Raw genomic sequence first — 25,992 nt, 5'->3', positions numbered from 1 at the left:
TCACACTCTGTCTCTCAAAAATAATTAAAAAAAAAAAAAAAAAGGTAAAAAAAAAAAAAAAAAGAAAGGAAATTGACAAGCACATTCTAAAATTTACATGGAGGGGTACCTGGGTGGCTCAGTCGTTAAGCATCTGACTTTGCCTCAGGTCATGATCTCAGGGTTTGTGGGTTCGAGCCCTGCATGGGGTTCTGTGCTGACAGCTTGGAGCCTGAAGCCTGCTTCAGATTCTTTGTCTCCCTCTCTCTCTATCCCTCTCTGCCCCTTCCCCTGCTCACTCGCACTCTCTCTCTGTCTCTCTCTCTCTCAAAAATAAACATTACAAAAAATTTATAGGGGTGCCTGGGTACCTCAGTGGGTTAAGTGTCAGACTTCAGCTCAGGTCATGATCTCAAGGTTCATGAGTTTGAGCCCCTCGTGGGGCTCTGTGCTGACAGCTCAGAGCCTAGAGCCTGTTTCAGATTCTGTGTCTCGCTCTCTCTGTTCCTCCCCTGCTCATGCTCTGTCTCTGTCTCTCCCTCAAAAATAAATAACGTTAAAAAATTTTTTTCTTAATTTATAAAATTTACATAGAACTACAAAGGACCTAGAACAAACAACTTTGAAAAGGAAAAATAAAATTAGAAGCTTATACTACATGATTTCAAGAGTTATTACAAAGCCACAATAATCATGGCAACAAGTTAGCATAAAGGTAAACAGATCAATTTGAGAACAAAAAGAAAATCTAGAAGTAAATTCATAGGTATAAGGTCAATTAATTTTCAACAGAGTTGCCAATACAATTCTAAAGGGAAAGGATAATATTTAATAAATAGGGCTAGAGCCATCAGATTGCCATATTCAGACAAATAAGCCTCAACCTTTACCTCACACCACATTCAAAAATTAACTCAAAATATGTAACATGTATTAATTTACATGTATTATTAATTCACTAGTAATCACAACTATTCTAGATTGTAGGAGTTTTCCTTATGTCTGTTTTAGAGAAACAGGAGGGCTGTAAAAGTAAAAGCTAAAATTATAAAACATCCTGAAGAAAACACAGGCAAAAATCTTAGTGACTGTAAGTCTGGCAGCAATTTCTTAAATAACAGAAAAGCATAATCCATAAAACAGAAAATGTGCGGTATCACTACACACCTGCTAGAATGGTTAATATTACAATGGCTGACAGGTAAGAATGTGGAGCAACAGGAACTCTCATACACTGAAGATAAGGAAAAACAGTAAAACTTTGGAAAACAGTTTGGCAGCTTCTTTAATAGTTAAATATATACCTGTAAGACCCAGACATCCCAGTACTAAATACTTACCCAAGAAAAATAAGAACATATGTCCAAAGACTCAACTGATCTCCAATGTTCTTACCTATGATAGCCAAAAACTGTAAACAACCCAAATGTCTACCAACAGGCTGACAGATAAATAAAATGTAGTAAATACAAGAATGAAATATCACTCAGCAATAAAAAGGAATGACCTACTGATGATACACATGACAACATGAAAAACTTTCAAAATAATTTTGCTGAGTGAAAGAAGACAGTTTTTATTGAATCACCATTGCACATACCGGAAACATAACATAATGTACGTTAACTACACCAGATTTAAATTTTGTTAAAAAAAAGAAGAAAGAAAGAAAACAACTTTAATAATTTCAGCAAACTGATTCTTTAGGCAAACTGATTTTTTAAAAAACTGATCTAGAAGCAGGGAGGATAGAAGCATAGGAGGTCCAAACAGGTCCTGATTTTAAAATAGTCCAGCACAATTTCTACATTAAAAAGTTAAGAATTCAATTCTCATTTTTTTCATATGAATAGCCCCCTCAGAAACCCCAAAGATAGATGGATAGATGATATTATGGCTAGAGACCCAGGAATACCCAAATCCTATTACTATCATACTTAACCCCCTAAATCCATGTAACCTGAATGGACTACATAGTGACTCAGAACAGTTCATTTTTCTGGCACAGGAACAACAAACTTAACACCTATTACTGTGCAGTTGACCATTCAACAAACTTAGAGATAACACAAGAGAAACCATGTTCCCATTTCTCTAACAAATTCTCACGCTAGCAGTTCTTTCTTTCATTTCCTACTTTGTCACTAACACAGATACAAAATAAATAAATAAATGGCTTGGAATTTTTTTATTTGTAGTCTTATCCTCTACATTCACTGTCAGCCTAACTCCAATAGTACTCACATCCCTCTTAGAAGCTGTAAGATATCCAGATAAGCAAGAAAAAAGCCACAGATGGAGAACAAAGTTTCCACCCTGTCAGGTACTTAAGATGCTATTATGTAGTCAAGACAGATCTATCCAATGTATCTGGCATGTGTTCAAGGATAAACATGCAAAGTCATTTGTCTATTCTCCAGCATGCTCCTTAGCATACTGATCATCAAAGGTCACTGTATCTGACTGGTGCAAATTCTCATTTGAATTTCTCTTTTTCATTACAGTATACCTACCAAAGTTAAGTGGGAGAGAGAAAAAACAAAAGCAAGAGTATTACATTCACAAGGATGCCTACAGTATCAGAAAATTTACTTCAAGCATTCTCCTAAAATTGCCAATCAATAACAAGTACTGCCCAAAGTATTCTCCTAAATCACTTGACTGTGCAATCTGAAAGTGAGTAAACAAGAATCCACAACACAGTCTGTGTCTTCAAACCTACCAGAAATGAAAACATGTTTGCTGCTAAAAACAAAGTCAAGAGTAAATATGTTCAGACTCTGAGACAAGATGCAAGGGCATCTGTAATCTGTAAAAAGATTATAGATCACCTAGATAAGCCACATTGTTAAAAAGTAAGCATATCAACGATTGAGAGTTCTTATCAAAGTTGACAAATCCATTAGAAAAACTGTACTCAGCCAACATGTTTAAAAGTGGGGGGTGGGGGAAGCCTCAAGTAACATTCTAATACTTCATAGGAAATAAAATCACCTTTTTCCTTCTCCTACCTTCCAATATCAGGCTCTGCCTCTCTAGTGGTATATAAAACCAAAGAATTTAATATTTCACAAATGTAATGTCTTGAGTGTATGTAAGCAAAAAATCATCTGTGTAGAACTAAGAATGCTGCATTGCATCAAGAAAATATAAACACTAATTCAAGAAACTGGTTTCTGTTACTAGAAAACTAAACCTGATAGTATCGATAAAAATTTAACTAATGAATGTCTCTTCATATTGAATAGCTCTTCTAATTATTTTAGCTTTTCTATTTCTTTAGAAAATAACTTAATTAAATCTTGACTAACAATGAAAGTCTGGGAGTAATCAAACTATCTCACACTTTTGACCTGAATCAAATAACACAAAGCTTCGTCATTAGATATACTCAGCAAGATACACACTTAAAGGTGTTAAAACTAGTTTAACGTATCTGAGAACCAGGGTGTATAATTTAGAAAAGCCATATGTAAATACAAGAATCCATTAAAAATAGTGGAATAAAACAGAAAAGCCTTAGTAACCAAAGTCTAAAACTTGATAAGGCACAAAGAAAAGCTCCATCAAGGAAAGGGTTCCAAAGTGCCAGCACCTTATTATGAAAGAATTTAAAAGGCAGGGCCAACGCTGACTCACATTGATCCAAAACAGATAGCATCAAACAATAGAGCTAATCCTTAACTTTTTGGCAGGAAAAAATGCCTAAGGAGAGTACCCACTCCACTCATATAAATTACTGCCAAGAAAGTGGTGCTTTGTACTGAGCGGAAAAGGTTGGAAGGGAAGGGGTGTCAGCTTTAAAACAGTTCCTAAAATAGTTGCTTAAAAGGATAAAAAATAAGAGAACTTACAAAGGCTTTGAGTCAAGCTTGATTCCAGGAAAGGATACTTTGGCCCTCCCTATGTAAAAGCAAAAACCAGCCATTATAAAATACAGATACCCAGATTTTGTCAGCAGAAGGAAGAGTATTGTTCATCATTTCCCCACAAAGGTAGCATTTACTTGGATTCCTACTTTTCTCCTTGACAAGTAGATAACTGCAAAAGCAACAAAGCAAACTAAATATAAAACTCTTCTGAATTTCAATCCTGTAGTCAAAATGCCAACCTCACAAACTCATTAAAGGTCACAGAGAAACAAATTTCCTGTTTTGTTACTTAAACTCATTACCTTCCTCCTAAGCTAACCAATACAGAATTTCCTTCTTGTTTTGAGACTAACAAAATGAGGACCATATACTTGCAACATACTAGGAACAGGCAGTTACCCCAGAGTCAAGGAATAGAATTTGATAACCACTTTCTAAAACCCAATTACACATAATGCACACCTATTATTTCTCCATTCGAGAAAAATCTAAATGAACATTTTTATTAGCAATTTTTTTTTAATTTTTTTTTTCAACGTTTTTTATTTATTTTTGGGACAGAGAGAGACAGAGCATGAACGGGGGAGGGGCAGAGAGAGAGGGAAACACAGAATCGGAAACAGGCTCCAGGCTCCGAGCCATCAGCCCAGAGCCTGACGCGGGGCTCGAATTCACGGACCGCGAGATCGTGACCTGGCTGAAGTCGGACGCTTAACCGACTGCGCCACCCAGGCGCCCCTATTAGCAATTTTTTAAAACTTTATTTTGAAGCTGTTTTATAGGAAAAAAATACAGTTTATAATGCTTTATAAACATTTGTCAAAACTCCTGCATTATAAACAACTGTCAAAAATCCATTATTTTTAATTATTAGGACTGTGTTCATTGCCCTAAAATCTTATAGTCTAGGAAAGATGAGGAAAATGTAAACAATGATTACTGTATTGTAAACATTTATTTCCCATCTCTTTCTAAAATGCACTTAAAGTTGCACTGCACAAAGGATATATAACATTGTTTACAAATAACTGTAATTTTTTAAATGTTTACTTACATTTGAGAGACAGAGAGAGGCAGAGAGAGAGGGAGACACAGAATCCGAAGCAGGCTCCAGGCTCTGAGCTGTCAGCACAGAGCCCGATGCGGGGCTCAAACTCCTGAGCCATGAGATCATGGCCTGAGCAGAAGTTGGACACTTAACCAACTGAGCCACCCAGGCGTCCCTACAAATAACTGTAATGAAAGAATGTGTGTAAATTCCAAAAAGGGGTACTAAGGATAAAATCCAAATAGAGAGGTAGTTCTTGACTGGTTTGATGAACTCACTGTGAAATGTGCTACAAGTACTGTAATTCCAACTAATAGTAAAAATGGTGTAAATTTGTCTACAATTTATATATACTATATATGTATTAGTATTGCTATCCCTGTCCTCTTACCAGCATTCTAACAATGAAAGAAACAAGAAGAGTTACAACTATTTCTCAAACATATAATGAGGATAACGCATACACTCTTAATCATCCTTAGTGTATGTTGAATGGCTTTAGCCTTCATTCTATTAAAATATGGCTGTCTCTCATCACTCAAATGAAAAATGTTCTTTATTAAAATGACCTCAAAATTACTAAATCAATTTTCAACCCTCTTTTCAGTCAGCTCATCCTATATGATTTCTCTGGTTTTACAAACTGAGGACCACCCTCTACTTCTTGAAACTTTTCCCTCATCTTCTGAATCAGATTATAAATAGGCTGAAGAAGATAGACTTGAGTGGGAGAGATAAGAAAACATGCACTGAATGCCAGTTTGTGTCCAGATACTGTGCTAGACTATTTGCACACATTATCACATTTAATTTTACTAAAATTAAAACTACATATTAATTCCCATTTTGCCTATGAGAAAGCTGAAGTACAGAGAAGTTGTGAAACATCCAACACCTCACTGAGTAAGTGACTAGACTGAAATCTGAATATGGATGACTCCAACCACAAAATCCAAGATTCCTCTACTAAAACATGACAAATTTAATTCTAAACATTTACAGAGGAATAAATAAATAAATAAGTAAAACATTTCTGCAGGGAAATGCAGAATAATCTTAGAATCTTGGAGTGCAGAAGACTTTTCTAAACAAAGTAAAGACTATTAAAAAACGGCAGATTAAACAATATAAAAAAAAATCTAATGTCTGTAAGGCAAAGAGCTAAGTCATAAAGTCAAAAGATCAAGAGGAAACTGGAACAAAATCTCTAACATTTATAATGGATAATGAGGCAATGTTTCTAAAATATAAACAGCTTTTACAAATCAATAAGAAAAAAATGTCAACACCCCAACAGAAAAATTGGAAGTAAAGGTCATAATCAGGCAAATCACAAAAGATTGGCCAAAAGAAAGGTAAACGGAAATATAAAATTTTTTTTAAAAGTGTATGACTTTATTATTAGAATAGCAAAGATTAATAACATGAATAAGAGTTTGGGGAAACAGGCATCCCATTACACAACTGATGGGAATATAATTTTATACATCTCTAAAAGGTAACCCAACAAGATATTTCAAAATTTTAAATGTGTAATCATTGTAATCCAGCAAGTTCACTTCTAGAAATTTATCCTTTAAAAAAGTGTGAAGGTACATTTATGTGTCTTTTCTCTGCATTAGTGTTAATTATCAAAAATAAGGAAATCAATTAATTTACCAGTAGGGGACTGAATTATAGCACATCAATAAAATGGATTACAATTCATCCATCAGAAAGCATAATGTGTGGAAACGTAAAATGACACAGCTGCTGTGAAAAAGTTTGTCAGTCTTCAAAAAATTAAAATCAAACTGCCATGTGATCCAGTAACTCCACCCTTAGGTATATACCCAAGAGAAGTGAAAACCTATGTCCACACAAAAATATGTTAATAAATGCTTAGAGCAGAATTATTTATAATAGTTGAAATAATATAATATAATATAATATAACATAATATAATATAATATAAATATAATATAATAGTGGAAACAACCCAAATGTCTATCAGTTGATAGATGAACGAGCCAAATATGATATGCCCATATAACAGCATATTATTCAGCCGTAAAAAGTAATGAAGTACTGGGCGCCTGGGTGGCTCAGTCGGTTAAGCGTCTGGCTTAGGCTCAGGTCATGATCTCACAGTTCGTGGGTTCAAGTCCCGCATCAGGCTCTGTGCTGCCAGCTCAGAGTCTGGAGCCTGCTTCAGACTCTGTGTCTCCCTCTCTCTCTGCCCTTCCCATGCTCACGCTCTGTCTCTGTCTCTCTCTCTCTCTCTCAAAAATAAACATTTAAAAAAAAATTTTTTTTAAATAATGAAGTACTAGTACATGCTACAACATGAAATCATCTTTAAAACATTACACTAAGTGAAAGAAGCCAGACACAAAAATTCACATATTGTATGATTCCATTTACATTTAATGCCTAGCAAATCCATAAGAGAAAAAGCAGACTAGTAATTGCCAACAGATGAAGAAATAGGAAAACAGGAATAGCTAACAGGGATAAGGTTTTCTTCTGAGGGTGATGGAAATGTTTTGAAATTAGACAGCAGTGGTGGTTCACAACACAGTGAAAATACTAAGACCACTGAAGTATACACTGTAAAATAGTGATTTTTGCAATATGGTGATATCTCACTTTTTTAAAAATGCTGTATTTTTTTTAAAAGCATGGGGCAGATCTACTGATCAAAAAAATGGCAATACATTGTTAAATCAGAACGCAAATTTAAAAATCATGTAAGTTATGGACGTTTATGTGGTTATATATTGTACATATTGCCTAGAAACAGAAAACAGTTCATACTACCAACAGTCTTTGATCTCCCATGAGATAAGATGACCAGGAAATTATGGTCTTCAATATCATTTTTTTATCTAGGGAGCACATATTATTTCCAAAAGCAGACATGAAAAAATGTTGCCACCTGAAAAAAAAAAAATAGCATAGTACTATGACAAAAATACACAAATAGCTTGAAACCAGAACATAATACAAGCAAAGATTACTAACCTGGTGTCTGGAAAAGAAATTACATCACCACTTCCACTCATCTCTAATGAAAATTTAGTACCTCTTTCAATTAGAGCTAAAACACCTACCATGATATTAGCAGTACCTGTAATTTTGGTCACTAACGTAAGTTATTAGTTATTACAAATATCTCAAAATATCACCTATATATATCACTAATTCAAAATTATAGTAGTTATTTAGATCTTGTAATTTAAATGTATTGACAAAAAGGCACAATATTAATATCACAAATGTTTTTATATATTTTAGTATTTTAATATAACATGTTCCTTTTTCATCTTATTTTCTTTTATTCGCTTAAAATCATTGCTCTAAAAAGGCTCTACAGCCTTCTGCAAAAGGGTCCATACCACCAACATCCACCCGTATCCAAATATACCACTCATCCATTAGAGGCAGAAAGGGACAACAATCATGAGGCTATTCTAATTACTCAGGCATAAAGCAATTAGGGCCTAAATCCAGGCAAAAATAGAAATCATTCCAATTTTAATCAATTTGTCTAACACTGAATTCATAATTTTCTTCCCCGAATTGTCTCCTCCTTCTGATTTCTCAGTCATCTGACTTCTTCCTTCATATTCAATCACCAGTGTCATTTTATTAAAAGCTCTAGTTATCCCAACTGACACAGATCTATTTCTTGACTTAATCACTTTGCATTTTAACTCTTTTAAAAAAGAGCCTTCCTCCTCCCATTCTGACTTCAAATGATTCTGCATACCTCAACCAGATAATTTCTTAAATAATTTCAACCTGCCACCAACCTGCTCAAAACACCCAATGCTCTGAATGTGTTTAACAGTGGTATTAATAATTATGAGTAATCAAAAGTAATATATAGCTATGCCCTAGAAGTATTATCTAAAACAACGTTATAACAAAATTCAGTCATTAATAAGAGAATCTCAATTTACAGATGTAAAAACCACTTGGTTGCTCCAGAGTTGAACCTAGGATAAAACTAAAATTCCTTACCTAGGCATTCAAACCCCTCCCTAATAATCATGTTCCAATTTGCCTTATCAGCCTCCTTGTTTCTACCGAAGCTAGGAAAATTAACCAGAAATTAACTAAATTTCTCTTTCCTACTTGAACCTGGACTTGTCTTTCTGCTACTATGTATTTGTTGATGTAATTTCTACATTTGCAATGCCATTATTCATTTATTTAGTAAACAGTTACTAAGCCCCTAATATATACTAAACACTCAGTACACTGATACATGGTAGGAGGAATTTAACCCTTATAAACACATGGGCTACAAAGTGAAGTATTTCTGCCCTTAAAAACTCACAGTTTAATAGAAAAGTAGAAACAGAAACCAGGTAAATACAAGACAACCCAGTAAATATTATGAAAAAGGAATGCACAGGATGCTACGGAAGCACAGAAAGGGCCTAAAAGCAAGGACTAGAACAATCATCAGGCAAGGTTTCCTAGAGTAGAAACTATCTAAGGTGAATTATCAAAAAAGCCATAAAGTGTACGATACTATAGGCACATGCAAACCATAAACTGGGCTATCAGTCACTCAACATGGCAAGTCTAGGGAATATGTTCAGGAGAGAGGAGTAATAAATGATAAAACTGGAGAAGTACACAAGGATAAGATCATAATGGGTCTTACATATAATTCTATGAAATCTCCACTTTCTTCTAAAAGAAATAAGCAGCAGCAGGATATCCTGGAAAGCACACAGGTTTAGGAATTCCAGTGACCTAAATCTGAATTTGAGCTCTGTCATTTCCTTGCTAAATGAATTTCATCAAATTTGCCTCTCTAAGCTTCAGTTTCCTCAACTGTAAAATAAGGATTAATAATATCAATTTTGCCAAGATTCTAACAAGAAATCATGTAAATCTCCCAGCAGAGAGGTCAGCAAACTACAGCTTGGTTTGCCAGCAGTAAATGGTTTTACATTTTTAAAGGACTGTTGAAAGAATAAAGAAGTACGACGAAAAAAAAAAAGAATATAGGACAGAGATCTTAATGTGACCCACAAAGCCAAGATATTCACTATATAAGGCCCTTAGCACATAGTATGCAACCAAAAAATAGTAACTATTACTATTACTAAAGGATTTTAGGAACGGGATTTAAGCAATGTCAAATGAATTTTTCAAGGATTTCTCTAGTGATGATGTATACAAAGGAATAGAAGTTAAAGGAACAAAAATGGATGCTGCAGTGTTCTACTACATTTTCCTTTCCTTCCTTATCCTAGCCATAAAGGTGAGATCAACTTCTATCTCCTCCTTATCCCTGTAGATTACCAACCCATATGTACTCTGTATGTTATAGCACTTAATGGTTTTTGTCAGTTAGCATATTCTGCTTATACTCACTATTCATCTGGGCGTAAATTGCTTACGTAAATCCCTTATATGTGTAAGTAATAAAAGAGGAATTTTATTTTGGAGCATTTTGGAGTCAAGTTATTTAACTTGTATAGCTCCCGATTAAAAAAAAAAAAAACAGTAATGGTTAACATATATTGTTTTTAGTTTTGTTTTGTTACTACAGATGTGCCACATACTATTCTAAGCACTTTATAGGTATTACTTGGTGGGGGGAGCCTGGGTGGCTCAGTCAGTAAAGCATCCAACTTAGGCTCAGGTCATGATCTCACGGTTTGTGGGTTCAAGCCCTACATTGGGCTCTGTGCTGAGAGCTCAGAGCCTGGAGCCTGCTTCGGATTCTGTGTCTCCCTCTCTCTCTGCCCCTCCCTTGCTCACACTCTTTCTCTCTCTCCTTCAAAAGTAAATAAACATTAAAAAAAATTTTATAGGTATTACTTGATTTAATTCTCACAACCCTGTAAGATAAGAGCTATTATTATCTCCTCATTACAGATGAGAAAACTGAAGCATGGAGAAGTAAGTTTCCCAAGAGCTAGGAAGTAAAGGATCCAAGGGTTCACATTATTAACCACCTGTAGAATAAGAATCATACTCTAATACACAGAATTTTCATGAAAACGAATTTAGATGACACACTTAAAGGGAAGCGGATGGCTTTCACAAACCTTAGTACTCAGTAGCTCAATAAATATCTGTTCCATTTCCTAGAAGAGACTATTCCAAACTTTCTATTACCCAGAACCCTGAATACAATAGCTGATAGCCAGTAGAAGCGTCTTATTTATTAGTTAGTTACTTTAAAGTGATTAAAATTTTTACACTGTTTCAACATTATCATTTGGTACATTATTCACAATAGATTATTTCATAAGTTGCAGAAGACTGAACTAATAATATGAACCTATAACAGAACATATTCATGCCAGTTTTTTTGGTTTTTCTTTAAATATAAGCATTATGGTCACACAGCCATAAATATATAAAGATCTCAAGAAAGTCTTTGTATAAAGAGACATTTACAGTTGGTATACCCTAAATTTAGTTCTATTCTCTTAATAGTTACTAGTATTATAGAACTCTGATCTACACTACTCATTTAGAGACTCTAAGTAATTTGGGGGAAAAAGATAAAAGATAAAGTGCTATAACTTGGTGTCACCAATTTCTATTATTAATAAATACATATTAACAGCCTCAAATCACCTGGTATCTATTCAGTATGAATGATGAGTCTCTCACAACAAAGTAAACCACTTATTTCTTCAAAAAACTTAAAAATAAATTTTTATCTACAATGAGATTTTAACATGATCTAAAAAAATGAAATGTATCCTACTACAAAAGAGAATACAAAACAAAAAATCTATCACCACTTTGCAATTCTGACTTGTAAACAGGAAGATTCTTGGCTAAACCCAAAGTTACTTAACTTCTGAGACTTATAACATGCAGAGAAATAACATTTTTAAAAAATACTTATTGAGGGGCACCTGGGTGGCTCAGGTGCTTAAGCGGCCAACTTCAGCTCAGGCCATGATCTCATGGCTTGTGAGTTCGAGCTCCATGTTGGGCTCTGTGCTGACAGCTCAGAGCCTGGAGCCTGCTTCAGATTCTGTCTGTCTCTGTCTCTCTCTCTGTCCCTCCCCTGCTAGCTTGCGCTCTCTCTCTCTCAAAAATAAATAAACATTAAAATTTTAAACTAAATAGATAAAATAAAAAGTGTTTACCGAATCAGAATTTAACTGCATATAAATACAATTAAAGTTCCAAAAATGAAAGGGTAATCACATCAACTGAAACATAACCTTACTTTGCAGAGTAAAATTTCCTAAGAAAGCTATCAAGTTTTTTAGAAAACTTACAAAAACAAAAATATTCATGCTGAAATATTTGGGGGAAAAGTCTGGTAACAACCAGGTTCAAAGTAAACATGGAATTCTTCATTAACCATACCCTTGGGATGCTGGAGTGCCTCAGTCGGTTAAGCATCCAACTCTCGATTTCGACTCAGGTCGTGATCTGGCAGTTCGTGAGTTCAAGCCCCATGTCAGGCTCTGTGCTGACAAAATAGAGCCTGCTTGGGATGCTCGCTCTCTCTTAAACTTAAAAACAAAAAACACCATACCCTTGATATCACAAAAGTTTATTCCCATCTTTTTAATTCTATGATTAGTTCTTCATTTATGATTCAGTATTCTCTCTGCTTCTTGTATCCCCCACCAAACTAGCTATTAATGTAATCACGGGAAAACATCCCATTTTTACTGAATGTTTTTCAAAAGAAACAATATTCTCCACTGCTCCTCAAGGATGTAAGTTATTCAGAAAATCTTCAGAAAAGGATTAAGAACCCTCCAAGTGTGCAAATGGGTCAATGGGAAAACATTAGAGAACATAAAGGAGTAGGGAGGGGAGGAAATAAGGAAGAAGGAAAAAGAGGGTAGGGAAAGCTAGGCCCTCATTACTGGACACAGTATCTTCACTTTTGTAATTCATATTCCGTATTTCCCTCGAAAACAACCCTAATGCCCCAAGATCCCTTCATGAGAAAAACATTCAACAAACTAGTTACAGAACTTCCTCAACCTAGCAAAGAGCATCTATTAAAACCTCACAGCTAACACCATACTTAATAGTGGAAGACTGAATGCTCTCCCCCAAGATCAGGAACAAGACAAGGTATCTGTTCTTGACACTTCTTTTCAACAAGGTCCTGGAGGTTTCAGCCGAGATAATTAGACAAGAAAATGAAACAAAACACATCCAGATTAAAAAAGAAGTAAAAACTATCTCTACAGGTGATATGACCTTTGTTATACAGAAAATCCTATGTAATGAACTAAAACAGTATTAGACCTATTAAGTTCAGCAAGGTTACAAGATACAAGATCAATAGACAAAAATCAATTGTATTTTTATATACTTGCAATGAACCCAAAGATAAAACATTTACATTTACAACAGCATCTAAAAGAACAAAATATTCAGGAATAAAGGCAGCAAAATAAGTATAAAACCTAGACTCTAAAAACTGCAAAATATTATTGAAAGAAATCAAAGTAGATCTAAATAAATGGAAAGATGTCATGTTTGTGAACAGGAAGACAGTACTGTTAAGGCAATGCTCCCCAAATCGATCTACAGATTTGACAAGATTCCGTCAAAATTCCAGCTGACTTCTTTATAGAAATTGACAAGGAGATTCTGAAATTCATATGGAAATAAAGGACACCCCAAATAGCCAAAACAAACTTGAAAAAGAACAAAGTTGGAGGACTCACACTTTCCAATAACAAAGATATAGCAGTCAAGACAGTACTTTGGTATAAGGAAAATCAAACAGATCAACGGAATAAAATTTTAAGTCCAGAAATAAACCCTCATGTTTATAGTTAACTGATCTGAGAGGAATAACAAGACAATTAAATGGGCAAAAAAATGGTACCGGGACAACTGGATATCCACGTTAGACTCCCTACATCAGGTCATATGCAGAAATCAACTCAAAATGGATCAAAAATCAAATGTAAGTGCCGAAACTAAAAAAAACTCCTAGGACAAAACAGAAGGATAAATCTCCATGACCTCAGATTAGTAAATGGTTTCTTAGATAGGACACCAAAAACACAAGCAACAAAAACTTAGATTAGACTTCATCAAAACTTAAAAATTTTTTTCTTCAAAAGACATCATCAGGAAACTGAAAAGACAACTCACTGAATGGGGGAAATTTTTGCAAATCATGTATGTGATAAAGGACTGCTTTCTACACATACAAAGGACTCTTACAACTCAGTGATCAAAAGATAAATAACAATTTAAAAATGTGCAAAGGATTTGAATACACATCTCTCAAATATAAGTACATAGATAAATGATAGATGATAGGTAGAGCTATACAAATGGCCAATAAGCAAATGAAAAGACACAGCATCCTTAGGGAAATGCAAATCAAAACCACAACGAAATACTACTTAACACCCACTAGGAAAGCTATGATCAAAAAGACAGATATAACAAACGTTGGCAAGAATGTGGAGAAACTGGAGCCCTCCTACACTGCTGGTAGGGATGTGAAACATTAAGGGTGCTTTGGAAAACAGAAGTTCCTCAAAAGTTTAAACATAAAGGCACCATGGGGTGCCTGGCTGGCTTGGTTAGTGGAGCATGCAACTTTTTATTTCGGGGTTGTGAGTTCGAGCCCCACACTGAGTGTACAGATTACTTAAAAAGTAAAATTTAAAAAAAAAACAAGGGGTGCCTGATTGGCTCAGTTGGTTAAGCATCCGACTCTTAATTTTGGCTCAGGTCATGATCTCATAGTTTGTGAATTCCAGCCTGGCATCAGGCTCTGTGCTGACAACACGGTTCCTGCTGGGATTCTCTCTCTCTGCTCCTCCCCTGCTTGCTGTGCTCTTTACCAAAATAAACATTTTTAAAAAAATTAAAAACAAGCAAACACAGAAGTACAATATGATCCAGCAATTCCACTCCTTGGCATATATTCAAGAGGGCTAAAAACTATGTACACAAAAACTTGTATATGAAGTTCATACCTGAATTACTTATATAATAGCCAAAAGTAAAAACAAACCAAATGTCCATTAGCTGATAAACAAAATGTAGTATTTATCCATATGAAGGTATATTATGCAACCATAAAAAGAATGAGTACTATAACATGAATGAAACCTTGAAAACAAAGTGAAACAAGCCTGTAATAAAAGACCACATACTGGGGCATCTGGGTGGCTCAGTCGGTTAAGCCTCCGACTTCAGCTCAGGTCACGATCTCGCGGTCCGTGAGTTCGAGCCCCGCATCGGGCTCTGGGCTGATGGCTCAGAGCCTGGAGCCTGCCTCCGATTCTGTGTCTCCCTCTCTCTCTGCCCCTCCCCCATTCATGCTCTGTCTCTCTCTGTCTCAAAAATAAATAAACGTTAAAAAAATAAATAAAAGACCACATATTACACTACAGTTACATTTGTATGAAATGTTCAGAATAGGCGAATATAGTCAGAAAGCAGATCAGTGATTGCCTAGAAGTAAGCATATGGGAGAATGGCGGGGGGGGGGGGGGGGGGGGGGGGGGGTAAAGGATACAGGATTTGTATTTCAGGTGATTAAAATGTTCTAAAACTGTGGTGATGGCTGCACTACTGTGAATATACTATACACTACTAGTTATTTAAATGGGCTATTTCTATGGTAAATGAATTCTATTTCAAAAAAGCTGTTACCAAAAAAATTCTCTCAATTTAAGTAGTCCCTGACCCACCCACCATTCCATTTCATGTTACTCCTTCACAGAATGTCTGCAACAGTTTATACTGTAGTGACTTGGGCTTGTTCATTAAATGTTTTGAAATAACTAAATCATATGTTTTATCTCCTTTACTCATAACCTACAAGTTTTGCAAGGGTTTCTTCTAGTTCTTTCATACTTCTCTTTAGAATCAAGTATAATAATGGATACAGAATGGGCCCTCAAATAAGGGCTTAAATTTTCAAAATGCAAAATGTTAAAAATATGTACCAGGGAGAAGTTAACAAGACTACTCAAAAGTCTTCCTTTTGGGGAACATAGATATAGATAGATAGATAGATAGATAGATAGATAAAACTCCTATAGATCCCTAACCAAACTGTTCAAAATAAAAATAAGTGAAGGAGAACACAGCACTAAGCTTTCACATTACAATAATCCTAAGTAATGAAAGAGTAACTTGTAATTCAATTAAAATTAAAGTTGTCCAGAGATAAAATTCCCTTAACAGGCTCAGTGTTAGTGCAGTTAATCAAAGAAAATTGTAATATCTTCATCATGAAACATGAGCACAAAGTTAATAATTAAACCTTTGTTGTTTATTTGATGATTTTATTGTTCTTTCAGGGTGAAGTCTCACATATATTAAGATGACTTTAGAATTACAAACTGCAACAGCAAACAGTAAAACATAGTAAGGTCCACAAAATTTCCTTAAAGTTAAAAATAATATTTTATCCTAATAGAAAGTAAAAATTCAAAACTGTTTGCCAAGAAACTATAACCCAGAAACTGAAATTCAATGGATTTCAAAGTACAAAGAGAAAAAAGCTCCAACAGCCAGAACCCAGTAGACCACAATGAGAGTAGATAACTAGACAGTAAAGGAGAGACCTACTAAAGGTTATAAAATCCAATTGTTATGTTCTCTGTGAAATTTCTCTCTTTAAATAGCATGATTTCACTTGTCATTCAAAGTCCTCACAGAAAAGAGCTCTTCCTCCTCTTGTGGCTTTAACTCCTTCCTTCTCACCCCACCGGGCCCAATTTTACTCTTTGAAGATGGAAAGCAATTTTTAAGTATTATAACTCACCTTTTTGACAGAATTTCATAAATATATGCTACCATCTAAAACAACATCATGAAATGCCCCAAGCTGTCCACCATCTGGGGACTACATTCCCATCTCCTTTGCATTCCAATAAGGCTCTGTGACAACTTCTCACCAATCAAATGTGGGCAGATGTTGGTCACTTTAAGTCTGGGAGTTCTTAAAAGGCCAGTAAGCAACATGCAGGGCTCCAAGGCCCTAAAGAATGGTGGAACCATACATAGACATAAGGAGTCAGGGTCCCTCAAATACCACACAGAGGAAAGCAACAAGTCTGCTAACCAGGAGCACCTGCACAGAACTGTTACACGTGAGCAAAATACAAACTTACATGTGTGAAGCCACTGAAATTCTGGTGTATTTATTACTCTACTTAACATTATCCAAAGTAATATGTGCACAAGTTTAAGTATTTCAATTCCCCCTAATTAAAGACATTTATAAGGGATGTTTTGGAAAGACTGTTTAAAAGCCCATTGAAGTAACATTAAATTTTAAAACAATTTTCCACCTTGGTTTTGTTGTAACATAATTACTTTAAACAACGATAGAATGAGCAGTTCCACTGTTAATAAATTTTACTGTCCACATGACTTAATATTCAGTACTTTCATGATTACCAAGAAATGTTTTCCTCACAACAAATGAACATAGGAGAAGGGAAGAAAAAATAAGATAAAAACAGAGAGGGAGACAAACGATAAGAGACTCTAAAAGAGAAGAAACTGAGGGTTGCTTGAGGGGAGGTTGCTGGGGGAATGGGCTAAATGGGTGATGGGCATTAAAGAGGGCACTGGTCAGGATGAGCACTGGGTGTTATATGTAAGTGATGAATCACTAAATTCTACTCCTGAAACCAATACTATACTGTATGTTAACTGATTCAAATCTAATAGATAAATTTTAAAACGTTAAAAATATAAAAGCCAAAACAAAAAAGGTTTTCCTCAATTTTCACAAATAAAAAAATTATGAAGTGTTTTAAAACACTGTAATTCATAATGTTTAATTTGTAATATCAAATGTTTGCCCTAGTTAAGGACAAAATTAATTTCTATTTCATTGTTTTTAAAGTATTAAAAATTATAGTTTTAGTATATTTACTCATTTTATTATCATTCATAATCCTTAAGGAAGAATTAATTCTTCTATTTATTTTTTAATTTTTTTTTTTTTAACATTTATTTATTTTTGAGACAGAGAGAGACAGAGCATGAACAGGGGAGGAGCAGAGAGAGAGGGAGACACAGAATCTGAAACAGGCTCCAGGCTCTGAGCCGTCAGCACAGAGCCGGACCTCACGAACCGTGAGATCATGACCTGAGCCGAAGTCGGACACTTAACCTACCGAGCCACCCAGGCGCCCCTAATTCTTCCTTTAAATATAACCATATGGCAGATTAATTCTGTTCATTGTAAATGCACACACAACCATAAGACACACTTTAACAAAACCATGATATTTTGCATTCTACTCTCCTTCACAAAAGTGTCGAAATTTTGGAACTATACTAGTTTGTTTGTTTGTTTTTTAACCTTAGCATTGCTGATATAAATATAAATAAGGCCTAACTGGGAGCCCTGCATTAGTAAATAGATATTACAAACTTAAACCAATGAAACTTCTCTCAACATCCTCTTCACCCTGCCCTCACCAGAAAAAAAAAAGAAAAAAAAAATCCTTTCAACTTCTCCATTGCCTTTACCTTAAATTGCAAATCATTTTTTCCCACCAAAATACAATTAAAATGAAATGAAAAACACATTTACGACTCCAAACAAAATAATAAAAATGGAAAACTATTGAAAGTTGATTGAGGATTTTTCCTTAAGCTATTCAGGAAAATATTCCAAGAGGGTTTTGTTTACCAAATCAGTCAACATGAACTAAAAGAATTACACAGCAATTTTTTTGGCACTTACACTTTTGTATAAAGGTAAACTCTGATTCCTTGATCCATTTTAATGCTTGACTGTATGGGAGCATGTATGTGCTGCATACAGCTTAAGGCACTATTTCCAGGGCTACATAGTAAGAATTCATAAAAAGTAAAGAAACTGCGATGGCCTATTCAAAAATACTAGGGAAAAAAAAGTATGACTAGATAGCCTCTATAAACTAATGTAGTAGGCTACTTTAATGATAGCCTTATTTCTAGGAAAAAGACAAAATACAACATCAAGAGTTGTTTATATATACCTTATGTATATCGAAGGACTCCGAAATGTTCTATTGTGATTTTTTAACTTACAGTTACATAATATTGTTCTCAGTTACCAAACGGGTATTTGTACTTAAATATGTGTTTCAATGCCCACAATCAGGGCTGCAGGAAGAAGAATATTTAACTAAGCATCTACTATGTGCCAAACAAGTTTTCTCATCCTACCCCCAGGACAACCTTACTATAAATGTATTATCTCCTTGTTACAAATGAGAAAACAGAGGCTGACACACATTAGGTAACTTGCTAAGGTCAAACTGCTAAGAAATAGGGCACAGCCAGAGTTCTGAGGTCTGTAAAACAAGTCCTTTTTTCCACTTAACTACAAGTGTTGTTTTTCCTGCAATGGTCTTAGAAAACAGCTCTCCTTCACTCCTTTTCTTCCCTCCCAGTGAACAGCCTGGAACATTTCTTTGTGAAACCAGGTTTAGAAATGGAGCTATCTGGCCATTATATACAGCATGGGCTGCGAGGATCAAATCTGTATCATGACTTTATCTATAGGGCTTTAACTAGATGAGCTAACTAACTGCAAACGAAAAGAGGGTGCAGTAAAATAAATCAGCAAGTAATTATCCAAATACGAATTTATATTTGGGTCTAATTTGCACTGTGTACCTCTTTGCAGGTTGAGCTTTATAGTTCCATTCTGCAAAACAGCCTTCCAGAAACACCCACTGGGTAAGCAAATAAAGGCTGTTTGATCTAGGTTTGGAAGACTGAGTGAAAACTTGTTTGTAAGCGACTATCTTGATTGGCAATTAAGATAAGTAGAGACAATAAAGTAGTATCTCCTAAAATGTAGTACTGTGCTTCCAACGTGTGCAAACTGCTTAGCTAAACTCCCTGAAAACAACCCACCTAAACAGCCTATAAGCTAAATAGGACGATGACAGCTACAGTAACTTCCTCTTCCTCACCGACCTCCTCGGCTCGGCGTGTACACGCCTTTCCCCCTAGGAGGCAGGATAAAACAATTTCAAACGTACAAAATCGATCCAATCTCACCAACACCACAGAACAGGGAAGCCAGCTTCCATTTCTGCCCCCGCCTCTCAAGAAAATTCTTATCTTAAAAAGATGCATATATCTTATCCACGAAAAAACAGGCAACGAAGACTGAAAATGTGCACTTAGTCCCTCCACCCAGCCTTCAGGGAAAGATGAAGAGAAGGGATCTGGACACCGCGTATTCACCAGATTTACTGCTTTGATTCACTTTCCCTCGGGTCCCACCGTCGGCTAGGGGAAGAGCTTGCAGTTCGAACGCCAAAATATGCCTTCGCCTCCCCTCAGCAGACGCGGAGGCGGCCGAGGCGACGGTAATCCGCGCGTCCCGCCTCCGACCCTCACCTGCCCAGGCCCGAGGCAGCGCCCTGGGCCCCCGCGGGCCCGGCGTCCCGGGAGGCGTCCGAGAAGGCTGGCGGGAGGCTGGCGCGCTGGCGGGCGGGCGGGCGCCGAGGCGGTTAGGCCGCGCTGCAGGCCGGCGCGCTTCCTGCCGGGCCCGGGAACAGCGGCGCGGCCCCGACCCGCAGCTCTCCCGGCCTGGCTGCCGTGCGTGTGCCGCACACACACTCACCCTCCCGGCCGGGTCGAAGCCCGAGCAGCGCTCACCTGCGAGGCACCGGAGCCTCAGCCACAAAATGGGGGTAGGGGGAGGCACGCCACTCGAGGGTCCCAGACACACGAAATCCACCCCCAGAGTCCAGGGCCCTGGGCGCTGACCCCCGCCCCCCACCCCCAACACACACCCCGGAACCTTCGCCGCCTCCGACAGCGATACGGGTCAGCCCCACACCCGACACACACCCACTCGCTCTGGGTCCTCAGGCAGCCTCCCCGCCGGCCAGGGTCCCAACTCGCACACCCACACGCACATTTGTCCCTCTCCCACCTCATTTCCCCGGGGACGCGCTCCTCTTCCCAACACTCTCGATTCTACTCGGAGGCACAAAAACACTCTACCTCATTCTCTTCCTCTGGCCCAGAAGGAGCAACAGCAGCCATTTCCCCGCGGCAGGGGAAACAGACACACACACAAACACGCGCGCGCGCGCACCAGGCCCCCACAGATGCTTCCCCTCCGAAGCCGCGGCCGCAGACGCAAACACAAACACCCACGGGCGGGCCTCACTCCCGCCCGCCCCGAAGGGAAGCGGCCGCGACAGGCAGGGCCCGGACCTGGCTCGCAGGCGGGTGGGCAAGCAAAGGCGCGGGGGCCTGGGGTCGCGGAGGGCCTTTGCCCCCTCCTCACCTGCATTCAGCGCGCCGGGGTCCGGGCGGCGACGGCGGCGGCGGCGGCGGGGCGGCTGCTGCTGGTGCTGGTGCTGCGGCGGCGGGGGAGGCGGCGGCGGCGGTGGCGGCGGGGCTGAGGGCAGCAAAGACATGCAGGCAGCCCGCCGGGGGGAGAGGCACCGGCCGGAGGGGACGCGGGGCGGGCGGGCCGGGCCGGGCCGCCGGAGGAACAGCAGAGGCGGCGGCGAAGAAGACTGCTGACCGGAGCGAGGAGACGGACTGGGGGCGGGGAGGGGGACGAAGGGCCGCGCCGCCGGGTTTCGGGGACGGTGACCCTGGGCACTCAGGAGAGGCCCCGCGGCCGCGGCCGCCGACGCGAAGGCCCCCCGCCGGAGGAAGCTGCGCCCCCGCAGCCTCTGAAGCCGCGGCAATTACTCCGAGAGCGGCGCAGAGCCTGGCCTTGGCCTTGGCCTCCTGGCGCTGGGGCTGTCGCCGCTGCGGGGGTTGCTGCTGCGCCTGCTGCTGCCGGGCCCGAGGCTGCTGCACAGAGACGCTAGCTTTCGGTGCCTTCGCTCTCGCTCACACACGTTCACACCCCCGAGGGCCGGGGGAGAGGCGTCCGCGCGATATCGGTATTGAGATTAATAACAAGGTGCAGAGAGTGCGAGAAGGAGGAGGGTTGATTGACGTGGAGGGGCTGGCGAGAGTCAGTCACTCCCCTGCGCGGGGGGGCTGGGGTGAGGGGGAAGGAGGCGGAGCTCCAGCCCGGCGCCTCGGCCCCGCCTCCTGGTCTCCGCGTTTCGTCCTGGCGCGCGTGCGCGCGCGGCTGCCAGGAGTCTTACCCGTTTTCTTCTTTACCCTTATTGCTTTTTTACTCTCTTTTCTTGGCTTGAGTGACGAGCTGGGAAGACTGGTAAGGTATCAAAAATCCACGTCCACAAACCATGGTGGGGAAGAGACTGGCGAACCCTCCTCACCCTGTGTTCGTGCCTGGACTCCGCGCCGTTTACTGAATGCTCTCCAGGGGCTGCCTGACCGCGGGGCCGAGCGCTGGTCTGGGGAGCTAATGAGACTCCAGGTGAGATGAAGTGACGGAAGGAAAGGGCTCCTGACCTCTTCGATGTTTGTTTGTTTTTTTTTTTAAAGTAAAACATCTGTTCAGTTGTGTCGCGAAAAGTAAATAAAAGAACGTGTGACGCTCTGCGATAACCCCCGTTGTATTTACTTTCTAATTCTCCCTTCTCGCGATAGAATTACGTTTGTTTGGCAGTGCCCCCTACGGTATGAAAACATCAAATGTAAACTAGAAAGATGAATGTTTACTTGGTGAATGTGGCCTTGACATTTTAAATTTCTGGGGTTTAATTATGTTTTTGTGGGTCAGCTTCTGCTTTAACCACCGGTAGTCCAAAAATTATACCAACTCTAGAGGCAGAACAGTGCTATTGCAGTTTTGCACGATCTTTCAATGCAGGCTCCAGACTTGTGTACTTAAGCAGCATAAGGGTATATTAGCTGTGTAGAGTATATTTTTCCCAATAAATGTGTGTTATTTCCAGAAAAATAAAAGAGAAAAATATGTGTTGTTTAGCATACTAAGCATGTTGTATTGATTGCAATTAATTAGGCCTTATTATTGAATGCCAAAGGCCTCCATCTCCTGGGGGAAAGATGTGGTAAATACAAATAATCATTTAGCCAGAAGTGATCAGACATCAAAAGAGTCCACCTCTGCAAAAGAACAATTGCACCACTTTCATTTTTGTCACCAGAAAGTGATTGAAGAAGCCCCTTAAGACAGAAGACTGTGGGCTACTCTTGTTTTCCACCTGTGTTAAGTTTCTATTTCCCTCTAGCACTCCCATTCCATCTTCTTGATAGATGTCAAAATGGCCTTAATCCTGGAAGAAACCTCACTCATTGCCAACCATCTTCAGTCTAGGCTGATATATATGAATAGTTATCTCTGACTTTGTAACCGACAAAGAAACAAATCACTTCAGGAGCCCAGAATAGTAAACCTGCCTGAATGGCACTTTGCCACAGCATTTCTCCTTGGCATACACTCTTCCCCAAGGAGAAATACTACCAACTGTTGAAGAAAAGAGGGAAGTAAACACCTGAAAAATAAAAATGTAACGATGGCATATCCTCAAAGATTTATGCTTCAAATACATATAGATATATAAATTTCTAGATACTCATTTATATATAATAAAGATCTATGGAGGGGTATTATGTTCCAGACATTATATATATGTGTGTGTGTATATATATATATATATATATATATATATACATATATATATATATTTAGCCTTAGAAACACAAAGGTATGCATATGTAGGCCCTATTAAGTAGCTCACAATCGTTGTAAGGGAAACTGTCTCTAAACAGGAAATTGTCACAGAACAACCAGAAATAAAATTATGAAACGTAACACAAATAGTCACAATACCCAGGAGGCTAAGGCCGATGGCACTGGTATTTTTAATTGAGCCATATAATATCTGTCACTCTCAGGCTGATTAGCAGTAATGACTGAAGACGGGAAAACCTTTGTGGACATTAAGGAAGCAATAATAAACGGTGCAAAGGTTTGCTGGTCCTGAAGCTCAGATTTATATGAGGGATATTCACTGTTGGTCTCTAATTTTTACATAGTAAATGATCACAATCCACTGAATAATCATAATTGTGACATACAGAATTAAGAATAATAGGTTGTTGGGTTTTTTAATTTAAAAGTCAATTGGATGCAGATTAAGTTTAAATAATCTCTACCCTCGGGAATGTTCTCTTTATACCATAGCAAATGTATTGACTCACTGAAAACAAAAGGAAAGCAAAACTTTTACATATTAATAAGTATAACCATATCATCCAAAAAACAAGATTGTTTTTCTCATTTGCTATGAGATTGAGATCAGAGAAATCGTTTTCAAATAGTTAGCATTGTATAGATGCTGAGAAATTAAATCTTCATTGATACTAAAAAACTAAGATTCCAATTCAAAAGACATTCCAACAACAACAAAAGATTAGCACTTAAGCCATTTTTAAAAAGCAGCTTTACAGTAGATCAAAGTTTGCAACAGAATAGTAACCTGTTTTTGAGGTCTCATTTCATGGGAACTTTTGATGTTTGTAATATATTACAATTTTTTACAATTTTTTATTAAGATTAAAAATAAGAACACAGTAAGAAAGTTTTTAAAGAAAAGTCATTTATCCAATTGAAAGCTTCTGGCTTAAGTAAGGCCTTTTGACCAAGTTAGTACTAGCAGCACTGCGTAGGTACAATTTGTTCTGAAACAAACCTTAAGTTTACTTGCATTGTTACAGAACTGTTCGTTCCTTCTCAATAAAAAAAAAATTAAAATTAAATTTAAAAAAAAAGGTACTTGATGTTCTAGTGACCACCTGTGTCTTTTCCAAATTAGCAATTAATATTTGATCTCAGTATATCTGATCTCTCTTTTTGCTGCCAGTAGCACAGCTAGCTGGACCTATAAAATCCTTGAGAACTACATTCTTTTATCTGTTTTTTGAAATTCTGTTGAATGGCTTGCTCAAAAGGCAAAGAATGAAATTTTTTATTCAAGAACATTATCACTATTTGGTAAAGAATCAACTAAATTTGATTTTACTGATTTCAGTGCACACTTTTATATTAATAGTACATAATTTTTCAAGAAAAGTATCACATTTACATTATTGAGTAAGATATGATTAGTAAAATAATTAAATATAATTTGCCTCATACTCATTAGTACAAGTTTTAAACAAGTATTAATCAAGATGATCTTGAATTTTTACTTCCCAGACCTCCTGACAGGGCATCCAAACTATATTCCAGTGACATATTACACCTTTTACTGAACAACACTCTTCTCCATCTTATCTCTTACTCACCTTATTCCTCTTTTGTCTCCTTCTATCCTCATCACTTTACTTTTAATATTTTTAGGTACCATCTGCCATGGGTATATTCATCCAAGAAAGGTAGCTTTACTCATTGCCTCTGCCCCTCTCCAGGTCCATCAACTCTCTCTTTCCATCAACCTCTCCTTTCCTTTCTCTAAAATGACTATGGATGACACCAAAGACCACCCCACCACCTTAGCCAAAGATGAACAGTTTTCACCATTAAACAGTGTGCCATATAGTATGTTAGCTCTAGATAAAATGGCAAAGTAGGCAAAGTTCATCTTGGTGTGCTCCTGCCTCCTCTTTCTATACTTCCCATCTCAAGTCCCTTGATCCCTGAATATTCAGAATCACCACCTCCACCCCATCAACATCAGTACCACTCTTTCTACTTCTCTTATTCCAGAAATTTTCTAGTTTAGCACTACCACTATCAATAAATACCTAGTGCTTCAGTTTGTCAAGGATTTACAGGCACCTGGCATGCTATGCAATTAATAAAATCAATTATTTAATGCTATATCCCAAGGAACCTCATGTGGTCTTCAAAAGTATACTTCAGAAGCCACCTAGGGAACCAGATAGGTGGGACTTCAACTGGAAAGCTTGTACTGTTTTACATAATGACCTTCTGATCGTCTCCCTGGTAAGTTTCCTTTTCCTACAAACAGTGCTGCTTTCTTTTGGGGAAACTGTTCCTGCCTATACTATATAAACAGGTGACTCTAGTGGCAGCTGTCAGCTAAGTCCCCAACTTCATGGCTAGAGGTTAGGCATATGACTCAGGCCAAAGGAAGCAGAGCTCTTCCCCAGGATGTGTTCAGGTGGAGCTAAGGGAAGAAGGGTTATTCCACCATAGTGATAGCCTGAGAAAAGAAGAAAGTCTTGATAATGGCAAGTGGCCACATACTGCTTTCTGTAGCATGAAGCCATTAC

General features: G+C 38.1%; 1 protein-coding gene across 1 annotated transcript in view; it reads right to left on the bottom strand.

Moving 5' to 3' along the window:
• CNOT6L (CCR4-NOT transcription complex subunit 6 like) overlaps positions 1-21,703 on the bottom strand; it is a 115,889-nt gene extending 94,186 nt beyond the window's left edge. Inside the window, exon 1 of the mRNA XM_042936119.1 lies at positions 21,146-21,703. The gene's annotated coding sequence lies outside the window, so the exon portion shown is untranslated. The remainder of the gene's footprint in view (positions 1-21,145) is intronic.
• Positions 21,704-25,992: the final 4,289 nt, after the last annotated feature.

This window comes from Panthera leo, chromosome B1 (genome assembly GCF_018350215.1).
Source record: "Panthera leo isolate Ple1 chromosome B1, P.leo_Ple1_pat1.1, whole genome shotgun sequence".
Lineage (NCBI taxonomy): Eukaryota > Metazoa > Chordata > Mammalia > Carnivora > Felidae > Panthera > Panthera leo.
Note: the sequence above shows the minus strand (reverse complement) of the source record. Positions and strands in the feature narration are given on the sequence as shown.